Genomic DNA, 20,809 nt, shown 5'->3' on the forward strand with positions numbered 1-20,809 from the left:
CTTTTCCAAGGTGAGATTGGGTCACCTTAAAATCAATCGTTTTAATAAAACATCTGGGCCTATTAAAACAATAATTCTTTTTGGTCTGCTAAGTTTGAGAAAATGGGCTCGGAAGTCGGTTACGTACGAGGAAAGATTAGCACTCTCGTAACACCCAGAAATTGGTACCTATTTGGTTAGTTGATGTCTTGATGTCGAAATTTAAAAAGATTTTTAGAGTACGATCCTTTTATTTGAAAGAAAATCGGGATTACTCGAATAAAATGTAAAGACCTACTCATTTCGAATGTAACAGCCTAATTTTCAGTGGTGTCGGAACAGTGATTCGAGATTACTAAATCCGATAAATGAGTAGGAAATATTATTAATTTAGTGAGTATAAATTAAATGTGAAGTTAGGAAAAATTTTGATATAGTGAATAGTGTACTAAAAATAAATATTAAAATAATTAAAATCGAAAACGAGGTATCGAGACCTCGGGAATTTTAAATCGAGCCATAAATATTTTTATAAATATTTATGGAGTGTTAATATGTTAGTATTAAAGTTTTGTCAAGAAATTTTAAAGTTCTGATAGTTAATTGAACAAAAAGGACTAAATTGTATCAAACGCAAAATTGTGGGAAATGATTAAATAGCTTAATTGATAAAAGAAAGAGGGTTTAAAAGGAAAATAGACCCAAGGTCTATTTGGGCTGGACCGCAAGGGCATTAAATCAGCAAGAAAATAAGGAAAATTAAGGGCAAAATTGGAAAATTACAAAATTTACTTAATAAAGCTAGGACTAAAGTGGAATTATCTAGATTTCTCTTTATTTTTCTGCATTCTCATCAGAAAAACGCCATGGAGGAGTTCTATTAAGCTAGTTTTTCATATTTTTACTCCAAGTAAGTTCAATTATTGATTATTTCTTGAAATTTTGTGTTTTTGTGACTTTTACAACTAGGTCCACTTGTTGAATTCATTAGTTTTTGATTCTATGAAAGAAATTGAAAGTTTATATACATATTTTCTGGAAGTATATGATGATTTGGCATGGAATTAGAGTTTTAAATTGTTTATATGTTGATTTTATTGTAAGAATTGAATAGAAAGTGAATGTTTGGGACCTAATTGTAAAAGAGTTTGAAGTTAGAGTTTTATGTGGAAATTCTAAATTTCAATAGTTATGAAACAACTTATAATGTTTATGAAAAGTATTAATTGAGAAAATCATCTTAATTGATGGGTTAATTAAGCAAGGACTGAATTGTATGAATTGTGAAATTTGGGGCAAAATGGAAATCAACATTTTGCACTAAAACTGTTTTGGACAGCAGCAGTAGTCTAACTTTGAAAAATCACCAAAAATTTTATAAATGGAATTAGAGGATGAATAAAATATGAAATTAAAGCTTATTGAGTCTAGTTTTTTATAGAAGAAATAATGTAAGCAATGAAATTGTAAATCATGAGATATGATAAATTTTGTGAGACAAGGTCAGAATGATTTCGGGTTCCCCTGTTCTGACTTTGTAAAATCATAAAAAATTGGATAAACATAATTAGGGGCTTAAATTTATATGTTTAGAATCCTGAACGAGTCTATTTTCAAGAGAAATAAACGGAAATATCATTCGAATCCTGTACGATGAGATAATTAATTTTTAGTGAAGAAGGGTCGGAACTGGCAGACAACAGAACAGGGGAGACTTCAATGAATAAACTGTATTAATTGGCCCAACTAAAAATTATGAAGTTTTTATGGTAAGAAGAAATATGAGTCTAGTTTCTGGGAAAATTTATGGATCTTAATTTTGAGTTCTTTAGCTCAAGATAAAAATAATTTAGTGACTATGACACAGATGGACAGCTTGAATATTCACATAAGTAGATAGTGAAAATTATGGATAATGTTACCTACAAGTGTGTTGTTTATACTAAGGATGTGGATGGAGAGGAGGAGGAGGAAAATATACAAAAATATATGAATGACTCGTGTATAAATTGATCACATGCCCGATTATAATCGATAAGTGTTGAATTAGAAACGATATAATGTTTTATTTGGAATATTTATTATGAAATTATGATTATCGTTATAATACAAAAATCGAACTTGTGAGTTTATATAACTAAATTTAGTGACTATTTGTTAATATTATTAAATTTCAATATTATTTTATGAATGGTGATTAATATTTATGTATGTTAATTGTTGAAAATAAGTAAATTATGTACAAAAGTTATGAAATTGAACCGAGAATTTGGAGGAACGAACGCAGAAATAAGTACAATCTTTCAATGAAAAGATGAATTGACGGTAAATTACCCAAGTAAGCCGAGATTCAGCATTTGTTGCAATTCTCATGTTTGCTTTCTGTTTAGCTCTTACGAGCTTCGTTAACTCATATGAGTTTGATTAACCCTTTTGGGGTTTCAGTTCACTGGTGAGCTTGATTAGCCAGGCTTCCGTTTAGCACTTGTGTGCTTGATTAGCCTTAGACTTCCGTTTAGCACTTATGTGCTTCAGTTAGACTTCGGGCTTCAGATCACGATGTACTCAAATCCGTAAGCTGTTCCTTGAATGGACAAGTTGGTAAGTCGTAAATGTAACATGTGAAAAAAGAAATGTAAGTAATGTTATCATTATTATTATTATTAATATTGAGCTCAATTATGTGATTTTGTCATTCATAGATTGTGTTTGACAGGATATGTTAGTAAATTATGAGTATGTGAATCAAAGTGACAGAATTTAAACACTTAATGAGGTTGAGCTCATTCACACGAATTTGTCATTTGAAATTGTGATTGACAGGAAGAAACAGTGAATTGAATGCTTATCAATGATTACACATAATTATCTGAAAAACAAGAAAAATGACGGTTATTGATATATGGAAATGTGAGACATTGATATATGAATGTGGAATATGTTTGATAAATGTGTTCATTCTTAATTATGGAATTATGTACCTCATGTGTGCTATTTGCATAAAGATGATATTTCAAATACTTTGGTGAGTAAAGCTTAAATATGAAATAGTATGAAATCGAGACAAGTTGTTATAAAAATATATTTAAATTATCTGTAAGTGTTTTTATACTCCTCGGTAATGCCTTGTACTCTATTCCGGCGACAGATACGGGTAGGGGGTGTTACATCGAAGGAAAGAATGCCATACCCAGTAAGTTAGGGTCCAACATTTCAGACCTTCGGAATTAAGTTGGTCCTCGATTTTACAATTCATGTAATGAGGTTCAAGAGAAGGGTATTCGGTCATCCGAGCCTTGTGAAAAATTGATGCTCAGTAAGTTAGAACGCAATCTCTCAGAACTCCCAAATACCGAATATTGCCTTGATTTTGGAAATCATTATCCTCAATATAACGCAACGCCACACCCAGTGGTTAGGGTGTAACATCCTGAATTTTTAAGAATAGGTTTTTTATTTGAACCTCATACAATTAAATTTGAGAAGGGTACTCGGTTATTTAAATTCAACGAGAAAAATTAGAACCCAGTAAGTTAGGGCACAATCCTCCCGTGGATCCTAAATATCGAACATTGCCTTTATTTTGAAAACAATCGAGGATAAATCTTTGAATAAAATGAATTTGGTAATTGAAACTTAAAAATGATAACATGCAATATGGAAATAGCAATATAATAACCCTAATAACATATATTAATACCTAAAATATAGCAAGCATAAAGAAAATTAAGAACAGTAGTAATAACTGAAGTGATGAATGTAATAACAATACAAAACTAGTTAATATAGTGCCATTATAATAATAAAAATAATAATAACAAAAATAACAATATGTTACTAATAATAAATAAATAATGGTAATAAATATATATAAAATAATAGTAAAAGTAATAAAATAATAATAATAATAATAATAATAATAATAATAATAATAATAATAATAATAATAATACTCTCCCCCTCCCATCTAAATCCGGCCATCAGTCCGACCTTACTCCGGTCACCAGACCCCTATGAGCCACTATCGGCGCCACCGTACACGGCAGTCGAATCTCAAAAAAAACCTTTTTCGATAATTTTAAAATGGGTAATGTAATATCCTAAATTAGGGCTTAATCGGAATAGTGGTTTCGTGACCACAAATCCGAGATAGAAATAATTATTTTACAATGATTTTGATGTTTATGATATGATTGCATGATTGTGTGAAAATTTCGTGATGAAATTCTATGCCTAAAGTGCTTAAATTGAAAGTAGGGACTAAATCGAATAAGTTGCAAAACTTGCATTCTAGAAGTTTTTAGTATGAAATTGTTTTGGAATATTAATGAGGAGGTATTAAATAGCAATTTGACCAATTTTAAGTTCATGGACAAAATTAGGACATGGAAGGAATTTTTGGAAAGTTTAGTAGTAAGGGTATTTTGGTCATTTAGTTATTAAAATGAATTAAAACAAAATTAAAAGCCAATTTTGTCCATCTTCTTCATTAGGCCGAAATTTCAAGGGTTCTCCATAGCTAGGGTTTGTTTCAAGCTTCCAAGCTCCATAGTAAGTGATTCCAAGCCCGCTTTTAATGATTTTTAAGTTTTTGAGATCCCTAACTCGATAAAGCTTATGTTAGCAATAATTTAACCTAGGGTTTATATTTGGAAAAATACCCATAGGTGAAATTTGTGTATTTTGATGTTTTATGATAGAATATGAAGTTTTAAATTATGTTAGACAACTTGTACTACTCGATTTTAAGCAAAAACGAGTAAAGGGCTTAATCGGTAAAAATACCTAATAGTCACAAGTACATGTTAGAGTGAGAATTTGATGTTGCCATAGAAGAGAAAAGTGATCAGCATGTTGTAAAACATAAGAATAAGGAATAAAGTTTAATCCAGAGCCTAGGGGCAAAAATGTAAATATGCAAAAGTTTAGGGTAAAATTGTAATTTTGCCAAAATTTGAGTTAAGGATTAATTTGATAATGTGAGTATTAAATAAGATAAATGTGTTATTTTAGATCAAGAAAGACGTGGAATCGACCTCAATCGAGGAAAAGAAAAGATTGTGGACTAAATTGCAAAATCTTTGTATTTTGGTACCAAGGTAAGTTCATGTGTAAATAATGTAGCATAATGGTTATTTTTAAGTTATTGATGTTAATTATATGTTATGCTGAATTTTATTATGAAATGTATGCTTTGTGGTTAATTTCAAATAATATGTAAATTATGTGAACTATTTGTTAAATATAATTGTTACCGAGTATTGATTTCGGCATTCTACGGAAGACTGCAAGGATAAGTGTTCGAGAAAAATCCCGTTTGAACCTTAGGAATAGATTAGGATACAAGTGACATGTCACTAGAATGGTTGAGCATCCGAACTCGTTGAGTTGAGTCCGAGTTCGTGAGATGTAACTAGGCATCCGAACTCGTTGAGTTGAGTCCGAGTTCACTTATGGATGCGAACGCCCGAGCTCGTTGAGTTGAGTCCGAGTTCGCTTATGGGCGGGTTACATGATTGCTTGATTGAATATGTGGCACTTATGTGCAAGTTATCCATGTATCCGAATTATATTCCGATGTGTTCAACGGGTAAAGTTCTACTCAAATGGAGGAAAATTTCGAGATGTAAAGAGACGTATTGGTAAGTGATATGAAATGGATATTTTGGACAGGTATGTATTTAACCCTCGGGTTGAGTATTGATACAACCACGATAAGGTAATAAGATGATGAAGAATGATTAAAAATGTGATATGTGTTTTAGTGATGTATGCTAATGTTGATGGTATAACTGTTTGTTATGTTACTTATTATTTGCATATGAACTTACTAAGCATTTATGCTTACTCCTCCTTCTTACTCATTGTAGTTTTGGACAAGCCAGCTCAGAGTCGGGATAGGTCGAAGGCTCATCACACTATCCGAAGATTTTTGGTAAATGGCTTGTAAATTTAAGTATGGCATGTATAGCAATATACCCATTTTGTGTAAATGATCTTATGGTATGGTTGTGAAATGGTTGAGGAAATGCTTGATAATGATAAATTATGAAAATGGTTAGTTTAGATTATGTTTGATGTTAAGGAACACTATTAAGATACTTAGTGCATAAAACTCATAAAAGGATGAAATTTACCATAAACAGAATACCGCAGCAACACTAACGCGAGTTTGAAAATTTACTAAAAATCATAGAAATTGAATTTGGTGGTGAAATACATATCAAATTGAAGCTTATTATGTCTAGTTTCACATGAAACAAATGAAACAAGTAAAGGAAGTATATGTTAGAAGATATTTTAATTTTAGTGAAACAGAGTCATAGCAGTTTCTGAATCCCTGTTCCTACTTTAGAAATTCACCATAAATTGTAAAGATATAATTAGGTGGTGTATTTTATATCCTCAGAATCCTTATTGAGTCTAGTTTTATTATAAACAAACCTCATAGTCATATGAATTTTTTACAGAGAGAAATGTGGTTCGTAGTAAACAGAGGTCAGACCAGTCGAGTCCTGAAACAGGGGTAACTTTAACTAATAAACTGTACTAATTGGCCCAACCAAAATTCTAGAAAAAATTAGTAGATATTTTTATGAGTCTAGATTCAGGAAAAATTTACGGATCTTAATTTCGAGTTTCAGTAACCGAGAATATGATTTTCTTGTAACTGTGACGCAAGTAGCTTAAAAGCTGTGAATGTAGAAACAAATAATTCAAAGTTCTAAAAATGTTAAACTAAGCTTAGTAACACCTCATACTCGACTCCGGCGACGGTCTCGGGTGTGGGGGCGTTACAGGTAAGCTTCTTCCCTTTATTTTTACTTTCGTATAAAAAATAAAATAAAATTAAAATAAAAAAAAAGACAAACAAAGAACTTAAAACGAGAATAGACAAAAAAAACCTCTTTTGCTTTGATCTTTGATTAATCTCCAAAAACCAACCCCCCTTTACAATAGTTTTGAATGGCTTTTATAGCCAAATTTTACAACTGATTGCCTCCTTCCATGGTGGCAAGTAGGGTAATGGAGTTAGTGGGGTAGCTTAGTGGGGTGATGGAGTTAGTAGGGTGGCTTAGTGGGGTGATGGAGTTAGTGGGGTAGTTTAAGAGTTAGTGGTCAGTTTAGTGGGTGCTAATTGGATGGTTGGTGTTCTGGGCTCTGCTTATTGGTCCCGGGCATAAATTTGGTCTACAGCTGCCCCTCTTTGCTCATTGTCGTGTAACGAGAATAGAGCAAAGATTTTAGAAGGGCCAAATTTGCCTGGGCTGGTTGAGTCTTGTTTTCTTTGCCGCAACCCACCGCACCTTATTGCTTCAAAATGCTCTGTTGCTGCTTCACGGAGATGTGATCTGCTGTAATTTGATCTGCTTTACTCCTGCTCAGTAAAGATAAGATCTGGTATGTTTAGCCTGCTCCACTCCTGCTTAGTGAAGATAAGGTTGATGATTGGAACCTGCTCCATTGCCGATACATGGAGATAAGATTCATCAAAATTTGATCTGCTCCGCTCCTACTCAGCGAAGATAAGATCTAGTATATAGCCTGCTCCACTCCTGCTCAGTGAAGATAAGGCTGGTGGCTGAAATCTGCTCCATTGCCGATACATGGAGATAAGATTCACCAAAATTTGATCTGCTCCGCCTCTTTCGTGAAGATAAGATCTAGTATTTAGCCCGCCCACTGCGCGGTGAAGATAAGGCTAGTGGCTGAAATCTGCTCCTTTGCCGATACATGGAGATAAGACTTGCCAAAATTTGATCTGCTTCACTCCTGCTCAGTGAAGATAAGATCTAGTATATAGCCTGCTCCACTCCTGCTCAGTGAAGATAAGGCTGGTGGTTGAAATCTGCTCCATTTCCGATACATGGAGATGAGACTCGCTATCTTCGATCTGCTCCATAGCCAATACATAGAGATAAGATTCAAAATCTTCGGTCTGCTTCCTGCAACTTCAGAAAGATAAGATTTGTATCTTCAACCTGCTCTCTGCAACTTCAGAGAGATAAGGCTGATGGCTAAAATCTGCTCCATAGCCGATACATGGAGGTAAAACTCGCCATTTTTTATCTGCTCCATAGCCGATATATGGAGATAAAATCTGTAAATTTTGGTCTACTTCTAGTAACTTCAGACAGATAAGACCTGTATCTTCAACCTGCTCTCTATAACTTCGGAGAGATAAAGCTGATGGCTAAAATCTGCTCCATAGCCGATACATAGAGATAAGACTCGCCATTTTTGATCTGCTCCATAGCCGATATATGGAGATAAGATCTATAAATTTCGGTCTGCTTCCTGCAACTTCAGAAAGATAATACCTGTATCTTCAACCTGCTCTCTGTAACTTCAGAGAGATAAGGTTGATGACTAAAATCTGCTCCATAGCCGATACATAGAGTTAAGACTCGCCATTTTTTATCTGCTCTATAGCCGATACATGGAGATAATATTTGAAATCTTCGGCCTACTTCCTGCAACTTCAGAAAACAAGACCTGTATCTTCACCGATGTCGCTACACTGTCTTCTGGAGAACATGCCTTGTGGACTTGGTCGCATATACCTATGTTTATGCCAAATGATTAAGATGCTATGATCAAAATGAATTAGATGCCCCTAATCAAATGCGCTATGAATTATATGAATGTAAAAATGTCATGAGAATGATTCATTTTTTTAAAAGCTTAAAGTATCATCATTCGTTATTCATCAGAGTTTTATCATTGTCGTATTACGCTGCCTTTTTGCTCAACTAGCATTTCCAACGAAAACCCAGATAAACAACTCATTTTGCTCAACTGGCTTGCCCCACTGCAGTTTCAAAGTCTCTTCCACTGTACCTTCTGAAACATAAAGTTTATACTTCCCACTGTAACTTCAGGGGAGTAATCATTTTATTTTTCCTATCCATCATGCTGCAACTCAGAGGTATAGGATTTTCATCATCTTCAATCAATTTAATTTGTTACACCATTCCCTGGGTGTAATGAACAGATGTATATGCCTGATATCTGCATGAATACAGAATACCATTTTCTTTTTTCTCCAGAATAATCCTCTTTACAATCTTTGTCGGGATTATAACACCAATGTAATTTTTTTTTTGCTCAACCAATACCTTTGACAGAAAACCTAATGAGATAATTTCAATTTGGACTTAAATATTTCCAACCCTTAAGCTTGGTGAGTTTTAAACAATAGTCCCGTTTCAGGCTCCTGTGTTATTTAGAAACTTATAGAGTAATATGCGAAACTCCTTTTATGAAAGTGTTATTAGTCCATTAATCATTATTTAAATGCAAAATGCTTGAAAAATATCATAACAACGGACCAGAAACATAGCTCGAAGCAAGTAAGTTAACCAATGATGGCAAAATACAATTAAGAAGGAAATTTATTGGGATGTATCTTGAAAAGAATAAGATATTCAAAGATATCAAATCCAAAAATGGGTAAACTAAAAACTAGGTGCCCCAGATATCGCAGCTTGAGCTTCTCTGTACCAACTTCTTGAGGACCACTTTGAGCTCAATCTGTATTAAAGGGATCCGGAGCACTTTGTCGATGCCCCCAGACGTATCATACTTCTTAATTGTTAATTTAAGCATAGCAAGACTACTGTATGTCCCACTTTGATCCAAATTCGAGCCGCCCTTTTCGGGTTTTCAACTCAAATCCCTTTTTGTCTCAAGGCGCCCTTTGCGAGTTTTCACCTTGGCCTCTCCTGTTTCATTTCTTTTCTTTTCTTTTTGTGTTCCTTTTTTTTATTCTTTTTGATTTTTTTAAGGTCTCAAGGCGCCCTTTGCGGGTTTTCGCCTTGGCCTCTCCTGTTTTTTTTTATTTATTTTATTTTTCCCTTTTTTTGTATTTTTCCCTTTTTTTGAAACTGTTAACTGTGACTAAATTTGAGTTCACCGAATTGGGCAGGTTATTGCCATCAGTCTCGGTCAATATCAATGCTCCTCTAGAAAAGGCTTTTTTTACTACATAAAGTCCTTCCTAATTTGGGATCCACTTTCCTATGAAGTCTTTTTGTATAGAAATCTTCAATGTCAGGTCCCCCTCGCGAAGTTCTTTAGGACGAACCTTTCTGTTGTAAGCTCGCATCGTTCATTTTTGGTATATTTTGACCATGACGGGTAACTTTCACCTTCTTCTCTTCAATTAAGTTCATTGAATCCTTCTGCTTCATCCAGTTCTCGACTCAATCAAAGTTGGGAGAGAAGGAATCTTGATTTCAATACCGTTTTTATCCCATAAATCAATGAGCAATATGTTGCCCCAATGAGTCCTGGTCGACGTTCGATAAACAAAGAGGGTAAATTATAACTTATTTATGCCAATCTTTATAAGTCTCGGTCGCCTTTCACTTTGTTTTTTTAAGGGGTTTGATGACTTTGTAACATTGGCATATGAAGTAACCTTTACCCTCCTCTTGAAGCAATCGACGATTGCCAAGATGAATCAATGTATATTAGTCGAGAATGACCTGATAACATTCATACCCCATATCGAGAAAGTCTGTGAAGAAATAAATGAGGCACATGGATCTTGTCTCAATAGTACCCAAACCTCATGATTAGTGTGGCTACCGTGAAGCCATTAACATATGTCCTTCTGACACCCATATAGATATTTTCTGCATCTCTAGGCATATCTTGATATGGTTATGAGAAAACATCTTTGAATTCTTGGAATAACTCAATGACGATTCGCTTTGTCTTTACGATGACTCCAGACTCCAATCTTTGCCTCCTGCTCACAATGTCCATTGACTCTTCGTAAAGTAAGGTCTATTTTTCATATTCTTAACAAAATCAAGAGATAAGCTACAATCTCTATCATCTTCAAAGTCCTAAGATCCGCTTAAACACATATCTCACCCCAAAAGGGAGTCAGTTATAGTGTTGCTCCTGTCGTTGATATCTGGGGACCTATTGCAGGTACAAATGCATATTTCCAAAGAACAAATGATTCTAAGGATGTTATGGATATGGCATGATCATGAATGAAAAATAAAACATATTCAAAAGTGTAATGCCCCTACCCGTATTCATTGCCAGAATAGGGTACGAGGCATTACCGGAGTTTACGAATTAAATTTTTTTTTTTTATATTCAATATAGTCCTTTTATAAATATCTAACCTTCCCTGTAATATTAAATCGAGACCAATCCACATCAACCAAATCAATTCAACATATTTTCATGATAGATTCATGCATTTATATAAGATAACGTCATCACATATCTATAACCAGGTTTGTTAACCATACTAATGGCTAACTTTACATTCATTTCACGTTAACATTTACTTTGTTAGCTTATACATGCCATTGATTTCCAAAATAAAGTTTCTTTATATACCGAAATCCTGAGGTTGACAGTGTGATGTGTCTCCGACCAAACCCGACCTCCGAGCTCTTAACACTACAAAACAGGGAAAAAGGAAACGGGGTAAGCACTTTGTGCTTAGTAAGCTCATGTAACAAGAATTATACTTACCTAATATTTTCAATACAATATAATAAACATTCATATATCCTTTCAATGCATTATTACCTTAATATGCACAAACTCAACATTCAAGTTAGTACAATAATTTCCATGTACCAATAATATATACTATGATTTCCATTTCCTTGTTATTTTTCCATATTTATCCCGTTGAATTTATCGGAATTTTCGATGGATTTTCAGAGGTACACTTTTAGTGTACAATTCCGGTCTCATCAATTCATATTCATGTGTGCACATTTCCATTTCAGAGAGCACACTCTGAACCTCAACCTTGCAAGGATTACCGGTCAGGCTAAATCCTCGCAATATAAACTCATAGAGTATTGTCGGGATTACCGGTCAAGCTAAATCCTCGCAACGACAATTACTCTAATGAGCTTGGATCTGAATTACCAGTCAAAGCTAAATTCAGACCCTAATTCGGATTACCCGTCCGGTTAAATCCATTTTACACATATTCTTGGAGGGCTATATCAGATAGGATCACCCGTCCTGCTAGATCCTTTTACCGTTAATTCCTTTTCATAAATCCATCGAATTTTCCTTTCATTCAAACGGATTTCTTCCCATTTTATCAAATATATCAATGTTTCATAAATTTCCAGATAATGAAAATTCAAATCATATTCATATCAAAACATGCATTTCAAGCATTTAAGAATATAATTCAAGTTACACGAACTTACCTTGATACTTGTTTGTAAACAAGAAAATCTATTAATCCCAAACTTTTTCCTTTCCTCGATCTAGCTTCAGATTTGAATCTTCTGGATCTAAATAAATAAATTTAATTATCAATTTAATACATTTCATGTTCATATGCAACATTCTCTATAATTCAACTATTATTTATAGTTCATTCAAAGCTGTCTACTTGAGTCATAGTCACTAAATTATTTATAACTTGAGCTACGGAACTCCAAATTAAGATCCGTTAATTTTCCTGAAACTAGACTCATATATATTTTTACCATAAAATTTTCAGAATTTTGGTTTAGCCAATCAGTACAGTTTATTCTTCAAAGCCACCCCTATTCTGTTGTCTAACAGTTCTGACCCTTCTTCACTAAAATAAATTATCTCTTTATACAGAATTCAAATGATGTTCTTGTTTGTTTCTATTAAAAATAGACTCATTCAGAATTCTAGATATATAAATTTAAGTCCCTAATTAATTTTATTCAATTTTTTATAATTTTTCAAAGCAGAACAGGGGAACCCGAATTCATTCTGACATTGTCTCACAAAATTCATTATATCTCAAAATTTACAAATCTATTGCTTACAATTTTTATTCTATGAGAAACTAGACTCAATAAGCTTTAATTCCATATTTTTTTCATCTTCTAATTCGATTCCTACAATTTTTGGTGATTTTTCAAAGTTAGTCTACTGCTGCTGTCCAAACTGTTTTAGTGCAAGCTGTTTATTACCATTTTTCCCTTAAACTTTTAATAAATGATAATTTCGTCCCTACACAATTAGCCTCTCAATTGAGCTGATTTTTCTCAATTAACATTTTATTCTATCACCTTAAACTAGTTTACAACCTTTAGGAATCAGAATTTCAGCAATAGACTTTAATTCCAAACATTTTCACAATTAGGTCCTAAAATCAATTTCCATTGAAATTGCCTAATAAAATCATCTCATAAACAAATTAAAGCTTTAATTTCATTCTATTTCATCATAAACTTACAGCACTCAACCATTGTGACTTTAAATTTCATCCATGAAATCAAAACTAATGAATTTAATAGTAGGATCTAGTTGTAAAAGTCTTAGAAACACAAAATTACAAGAAAAAGGCAAGGATTAACTCACTTGGTGCAAAATTATGAAATACCAGCTTATAGAACCCTCCTATGGCGTTTTTAGCTGCTGGAATTGAAGAGAAATGAAGAGAAATCTAGATATTTCCTATTTAGTCCTAGTTTTATTTAGTTAATTTTGCAATATTCCAATTTTACCCTTAATTTATCAATTTTTCTGCTGATTGCATACCCTTGCCGTCCAGCCCAAATAAATTTTGGGTCTAATTGCCTTTTAAATCCTTTCTCATTAGACTAATAAGCTATTTAATCACTCTAGCAACTTTTACACCTATTACAATTCAGTCCTTTTCATTTAATTGACTACCCAAACATTAAAATTTCCTAACGAAATTTTAATACCACATTAATAACATTTCATAAATATTTATAAAATTATTTTCGACTCGGTTTTACGAGATAGAGGTCCCGATACCTTATTTTACCCAATTTTTCAATAATTTCTTTTTCTAACTAATCACTAAATCGATAAAATTTTCCTAGCAATATTTTCATACGATTTTCCTATCATATAAATTTTCAAGCAAAAATATTGAAATAAATTTCTCTTTAAATCGGATCTATGGTTACGAAACCATTGTTCCGATAACCTTAATTTAGACCATTACAACTCTCCCCCTTTTAAGGATTTTCGTCCTCGAAAATCTTACCAAGAAAGAGGTTTGGGTATTGTTTCCTCATTGCCTCCTCCGGTTCCCATGTTGCTTCCTCAATCCGTGCTTTTGCCACAATACTTTCACCAAATTTATCTTTTATTTCTAAGCTCTTTTGTCTCCGTGCCAATATCTTGACCGGTTCTTCACCGTAAGTCATATCCGGTTGAATCTCTACTCGCTTGAGAAATAACATGTGAAGGATCTGATCGATATCGTCGTAACATAGATACATGAAAAACATTATGGATTCTATCAAGTTCGGTGGTAATGCCAATCGATAAGCGACCGGTCCAATTCTTTCTATGATTTCATAGGGCCCGATAAATCTTGGACTCAATTTACCCTTTCGACCGAATCGAAGAACTTTCTTCCAAGGAGACACTTTCAGAAATACCTTGTCACCGACTTGAAATTTAATCTCTTTTCGCTTAAGGTCGGCATATGATTTTTGACGATGCTTTTAGACTATCTCGAATAACCTTTACTTTTTCTTCTGTTTCCCGGATCAAATCAACCCCATATATCTTCTTTTCACTAAACTCTGTCCAATATAACGGTGTTCTACATTTTCTACCATACAAAGCTTCATACGGAGCCATTTTAATACTAGACTGATAACTGTTATTGTAAGCAAATTCAATCAAAGGTAGATACCTTTCCCAATTACCTTCAAACTCTAGTATACAACATCGGACATATCTTCCAATACTTGAATTACACGCCGATTGACCATCCATCGAGGATGAAATGCAAGGTCTTGAAATACAACCGAGTACCCAAGGCTTCTTGCAATTTGCCCCGAAACGAGACGTAAATCGGGGATCTCTATCGATATAATGGAGACAGCACTCCATGTAACCCGACAATCTCGGATATGTATGCTTCAATTAGTTTATCTAAAGAATAATCCATACGCATTAGGAATAAAGTGAGTGACTTTGTCAATCGGTCTACAATCACCCAAATAGCATCTTTTTCCTCGGAGACAAAGGTAGTCCCGATACAAAATCCATAGTAATTCTTTCCCATTTCCATTCCAGGTATAGTAATTGGTCAAGTAACCTCAAGGTACCGATGTTCACTTTAACTTGTTGACATATTAAACACCTTGATACAAACTCGGAGATATCACGTTTCATTCCGACCACCAAGACATCTTTTTCAGATCATTATACATTTTATTACTCCCGGATGTACAGACATAGTACTCTGTGGGCCTCGCGTAGAAACTTCAGATGAGCTCAATTCGAGGTACACATACCTTACCTCTGAATAATAAACAATCATCGAACCAATCAAATTCGAATCATTACCGACTCACACTGTGCCCGCTTAACTCAGTAACTTCTCATCATTCTTCCGAGCTTCACATATTTTTGTAAAAATGTCGATTTAGCTCTCAATTCAGCTAGGATTGAACCATCATCATCAATGATAACCGGGTATTCATAGCTCGTAAAGCAAACAGAGATTTTCGCTCAAAGCATCACTACAACATTAGCCTTACCCGGATGGTAATCAATAATCAAATCATAATCCTTTATCGTTCAAGCCACTGCATTGTCTCAAATTCAAATCTTTCGTGTCATCAAATATTTCAAGCTTTTATGATCGGTATAAATATGACATTTCTCACCGTACAAGTAATGCCGCCATATCTTCAAATAAATACAATAAAGACTAATTCAAGATCATGTCTTGGGTAATTTCTTTCATGTGGTTTAAGTTGTCTTGAAGCATAGGCTATTACTTTACCTTCTTGCATCAAAACACAACCTAAACCATTTAATGAGGCATCACTTGTAAATAACAAATTCCTTACCGGTTCAAAGCTACACTAATACAAGTGCTTTCGTTAATAGGTCTTTCAATCGGTTGAAACTTTGTTGACATTCATCATCCACTCGAACTTTACATCTTTCTCGCAATAATCGAGTCATTGGAGAAGCTATCATAGAGAATCCTGTACAACTCTCCGATAATAACCACTAAACCCAAGAAACTTCTAACTTCGGATACATTCTTGGTGGACTCCAATTGACAATAGTGAGATTTTACTTGGATCTACCGATGCCTTGGCGGCAGATATAATGTGTCCAAGAAAACTCACTTCTCGAAGCCAAAATTTCACATTTCTTGAATTTAGCATACAATGACTTCTCTCGTAGAATTTGCAACACAATTCTCAAATGTTCGCATGTTCTTCTTCATCCCGAGAATAAACCAAAATATCATCAATGAATACTACTACAAATCTGTCTAAGTACGGTCTAAATATCCGGTTCATCAAATCCATGAATCTGCAGTGCATTAGTTAGCCCAAACGGCATAACTAGAAACTCATAATGCCCGTACACGGTTCTAAAGGCATTTTTGGCACATCCGACTCCTTTACCCAGAATCGATAATAACTCGATCAAGATCAATCTTTGAAAACATAGTAGCACCTTTCGGTGATCAAATAAATCATCAATCCAGGTAACGGTACTTATTCTTTATGGTTACTTTATTAAGTCTGCGGTAGTCGATACACAATCTCAAAGACCCGTCTTTCTTTTTCACAAATGTAACCGGAGCACCCCAAGGTGAATGACTCGGTCGAACAAAACCCCTGTCAACAAGCTCTTGCAATTGTGTCTTTAACTCTTTTAATTCTATAGGAGCCATCCGGTACGGAGCTATGGAGATCGGAGTAGTTCCCGGAATCAAATCTATAGAAAATTCCACTTCTCTTTCTGGTGGCAATCCTGGTAATTCTTCTGGAAAGACATCGGAAAATTCACATACCACTGGAACTGCCTGTATCTTTGACTCAGATACCTTGGTGTCGAGTACATAAGCCAAGTAAGCATCATACCCCTTTTTGACATACCTTTGTGCTGCCATTACTGAAATCATATCAGATAACCTCTGCATCGATCGATTTAACCCGGAGCAACTCACCATTCTGAAATTTTAACACAATATATTTTTGTTTACAATTTACTACCGCATCATGCTGGGTTAACCAATCCATACCCAATATCACGTCAAATTCATCAAATGGCAGTAACATCAAATCAGCCGGGAAACAATAATCTCTTACCATCAGTGGACAATTTTTACAAATTTTATCCACTAACACAGACTCGCCCAGGGGGTTTGAGACTTTAACCACAAATTCAGTAGGTTCAACAGATAAATTTTAACAATTGCAAGTTTAGCACATATATATGAATGCGTAGAACCGTGGATCAATCAATGCAAGAATATCAAGATCAAGTAAAGAAAATGTACCAAGAATAACATCGGTCTTTGTCAAGCATCTTCTCCGCACGAATGGCATATGTCCTAGCAGTGCTCGTACCTCGTGCCTACCTATAGTATCTTTTGTAGCTCCTCGACTACCACCGACATTACCGGATGGTCGAGGTGGTCCGCCTCGAAACTAGATTACTCGGCCGATATATGTTCAACTTCTTTTCAACCCTTTCGGACAATCTCGAGGAAATGGTCAAAAGAACCACATCGGTAACAAGCCCCACTCTTAAATCGGCATTCACCAAAATGAGCTTTATTACGATCGGCATCTCGGTTTAGGAGTGCCAACACTGCCAACACTGGTCACTGATGGAGTAGAAGGCCTTGGATTAGTGCATTGAGAACCTCGCCCTTTGCCCGAATACCCAATGGTCAAGTAGAACGATCCCGATATTTCTTCAATTTCTTTGAAAGAAACCGGATTTTCCCATCGGTCTTTTACTAAAATTCGAGGTTCCTCTCACTGTTTCTTTTCTTTGCTCAATTCTTCTACTTTATAAGCTCTCTCGCCAATGTAGCAAACTCGAATTTCAAGAATTCGATCAAGAACTTAATGTCTTTATTCAACCCTTCTTGAATCGTTTGCACATTTCAACTTTCGATTGTACCCATTCTCGAGCATATTTACTCAATCGAACAAATTCTCTTTCATATTCGACATCGATCTATTGCCTTGTTTTAGCTCAAGAAATTCTTTTCTTTTCGGTCAAGGAACCTCTGGTCGATATATTTTTTTCGAACTCGATTCGAAAGAATTCCATGTAATTTCTTCTTTCGAACAACTCAAGCTTTAGTATTCCACCAATGGTAAGTGTATCTTTTAGCGGTGAGACGGCACATTTCGACATTCTTCGGTGTACAAGATAATTCTTCCGAACCCGAGTAGTATTTTCTAACCGAATTCACCGCTCGAATCATCATCAATCTATTTGCTTTCAAATTCTTTACCCCATATTTTCAATTTTATCTCTGGAGCTTTCCTTTTTCGTGATTCAAGACTGCACCTTGTGGGATCTCGGGAACCGTGAAGGAGCAGGAGGGAGCTTGAACTTGTCTGCACTACAAGGTTAGTTCTTAAGTATTGATTAAACCATTCATTCATCATTTGAAAGAAGGTTGTTTTGCCTCCTCCCTCGACCCTCTATCTCGGCCTTCTACGCTAGTTTATTCTCTTTGTCTTGAAGCGGAGCATGACTCCCGACTTCCTCAGATTGAGCTCTACGGATGACATTACTATAAGAAAACACATTTTAAATGGTCGGAGATATCACACTATCAATAATAATATAAATGGCATGTATAGCTAATCCCAGATTTGCTACATCGGTCCTAGAACCGACTAAACCGTAGCTCGATACCAATAAATGTAATACCCTACCCGTATTCATTCTTAGGAATAGGTACGAGGCATTACCGAGTTTATTTAATTAAATTTTTTTATATTCAATATAGTCCTTTTATAAATATCTAAGCTTCCTTGTAATATTAAATCGAGACCAATCCACATCAACCAAATCAATTCAACATATTTTCATGATAGATTCATGCATTTATATAAGATAACGTCATCACATATCTATAACTGTGTTTGTTAACCATACTAATGGCTAACTTTACATTCATTTCACGTTAACATTTACTTTGTTAGCTTATACATGCCATTGGTTTCCAAAATAAAGTTTCTTTATATACCGAAATCCGAGGTTGTGATGTGATGTGTCTCCACCAAACCGACCTCCGAGCTCTTAACACTACAAAACAGGAAAAAGGAAGCGGGTAAGCACTTTGTGCTTAGTAAGCTCATGTAACAAGAATTATACTTACCTAATATTTTCAATACAATATAATAAACATTCATATATCCTTTCAATGCATTATTACCTTAATATGCACAAACTCAACATTCAAGTTAGTACATTAATTTCCATGTACCAATAATATATACTATGATTTCCATTTCCTTGTTATTTTTCCATATTTATCCCGTTGAATTTATCGAATTTTCGATGGATTTTCAAAGGTACACTTTTAGTGTACAATTCGGTCTGTCAATTCATATTCATGCGCACATTTCCATTTCAGAGAGCACACTCATGAACCTCAACCTTGCAATGGGATTACCGGTCGAGCTAAATCCTCGCAATATAAACTCATAGAGTATTGTCGGGATTACCAGTCCGAGCTAAATCTCGCAACGACAATTACTTAATGAGCTTGGATCTGAATTACCACCCAAAGCTAAATTCAGACCTAATTCGGATTACCCTTCCGGTTAAATCCATTTTACACATATTCTTCTGGAGGGCTATATCAGATAGGATCACCCGTCCTGCTAGATCCTTTTCTTGTCAATTCCTTTTCGAAATCCATCAATTTTCCTTTCATTCAAACGGGATTTCTTCCCATTTTATCAAATATATCAATGTTTCATAAATTTCAGATAATGAAAATTCAAATCATATTCATATCAAAAACATGCATTTCAAGCATTTAAGAATATAATTCAAGTTACACGAACTTACCTTGATACTTGTTTGTAAACAGTAAAAATCTATTAATCCCGAACTTTTCCTTTCCTCGATCTAGCTTCGTATTTGAATCTTCTGGATCTAAATAAATAAATTTAATTATCAATTTAATACATTTCATGTTCATATGCAACATTCTCTATAATTCAACTATTATTTATAGTTCATTCAAAGCTGTCTACTTGAGTCATAGTCACTAAATTATTTATAACTTGAGCTACGGAACTCCAAATTAAGATCCGTTAATTTTCCTGAAACTAGACTCATATATATTTTTACCATAAAATTTTCAGAATTTTTGGTTTAGCCAATCAGTACAGTTTATTCTTCAAAGCCACCCCTGTTCTGTTGTCTAACAGTTCTGACCCTTCTTCACTAAAAATAAATTATCTCTTTATACAGAATTCAAATGATGTTATTGTTTGTTTCTATTAAAAATAGACTCATTTAGAATTCTAGACATATAAATTTAAGTCCCTAATTATTTTTATTCAATTTTTTATAATTTTTCAAAGTCAGAACAGGGGAACCCGAATTCATTCTGACCTTGTCTCACAAAATTCATTATATCTCAAAATTTACAAATCTATTGCTTACAATTTTTATTCTATGAGAAACTAGACTCAATAAGCTTTAATTCCATATTTTTTTCATCTTCTAATTCGATTCCTACAATTTTTGGTGATTATTCAAAGTTAGTCTACTGCTGCTGTCCAAACTGTTTTAGTGCAAGCTGTTTATTACCATTTTTCCCTTAAACTTTTAATAAATGATAATTTCGTCCCTACTCAATTAGCCTCTCAATTGAGCTGATTTTTCTCAATTAAAATTTTATTCTATCACCTTAAACTAGTTTACAACCTTTAGGAATCAGAATTTCAGCAATAGACTTTAATTCCAAACATTTTCACAATTAGGTCCTAAAAATCAATTTCCATTGAAATTGCCTAATAAAATCATCTCATAAACAAATTAAAGCTTTAATTTCATTCTA

The 20,809-nt window shown here is 34.2% G+C and overlaps 1 long non-coding RNA gene across 1 annotated transcript; it reads right to left on the reverse strand.

Moving 5' to 3' along the window:
- Positions 1-11,180: 11,180 nt before the first annotated feature.
- Positions 11,181-19,896, reverse strand: LOC128285266 (uncharacterized). Its single transcript, XR_008275731.1, has 2 exons — positions 19,810-19,896; positions 11,181-11,409 (listed from the first exon to the last, which is right to left on the reverse strand). It is a non-coding gene; the product is annotated as an uncharacterized LOC128285266 (long non-coding RNA).
- Positions 19,897-20,809: the final 913 nt, after the last annotated feature.

This window comes from Gossypium arboreum, chromosome 12 (assembly GCF_025698485.1).
Source record: "Gossypium arboreum isolate Shixiya-1 chromosome 12, ASM2569848v2, whole genome shotgun sequence".
In the NCBI taxonomy this organism is placed as follows: Eukaryota; Viridiplantae; Streptophyta; class Magnoliopsida; order Malvales; family Malvaceae; genus Gossypium; species Gossypium arboreum.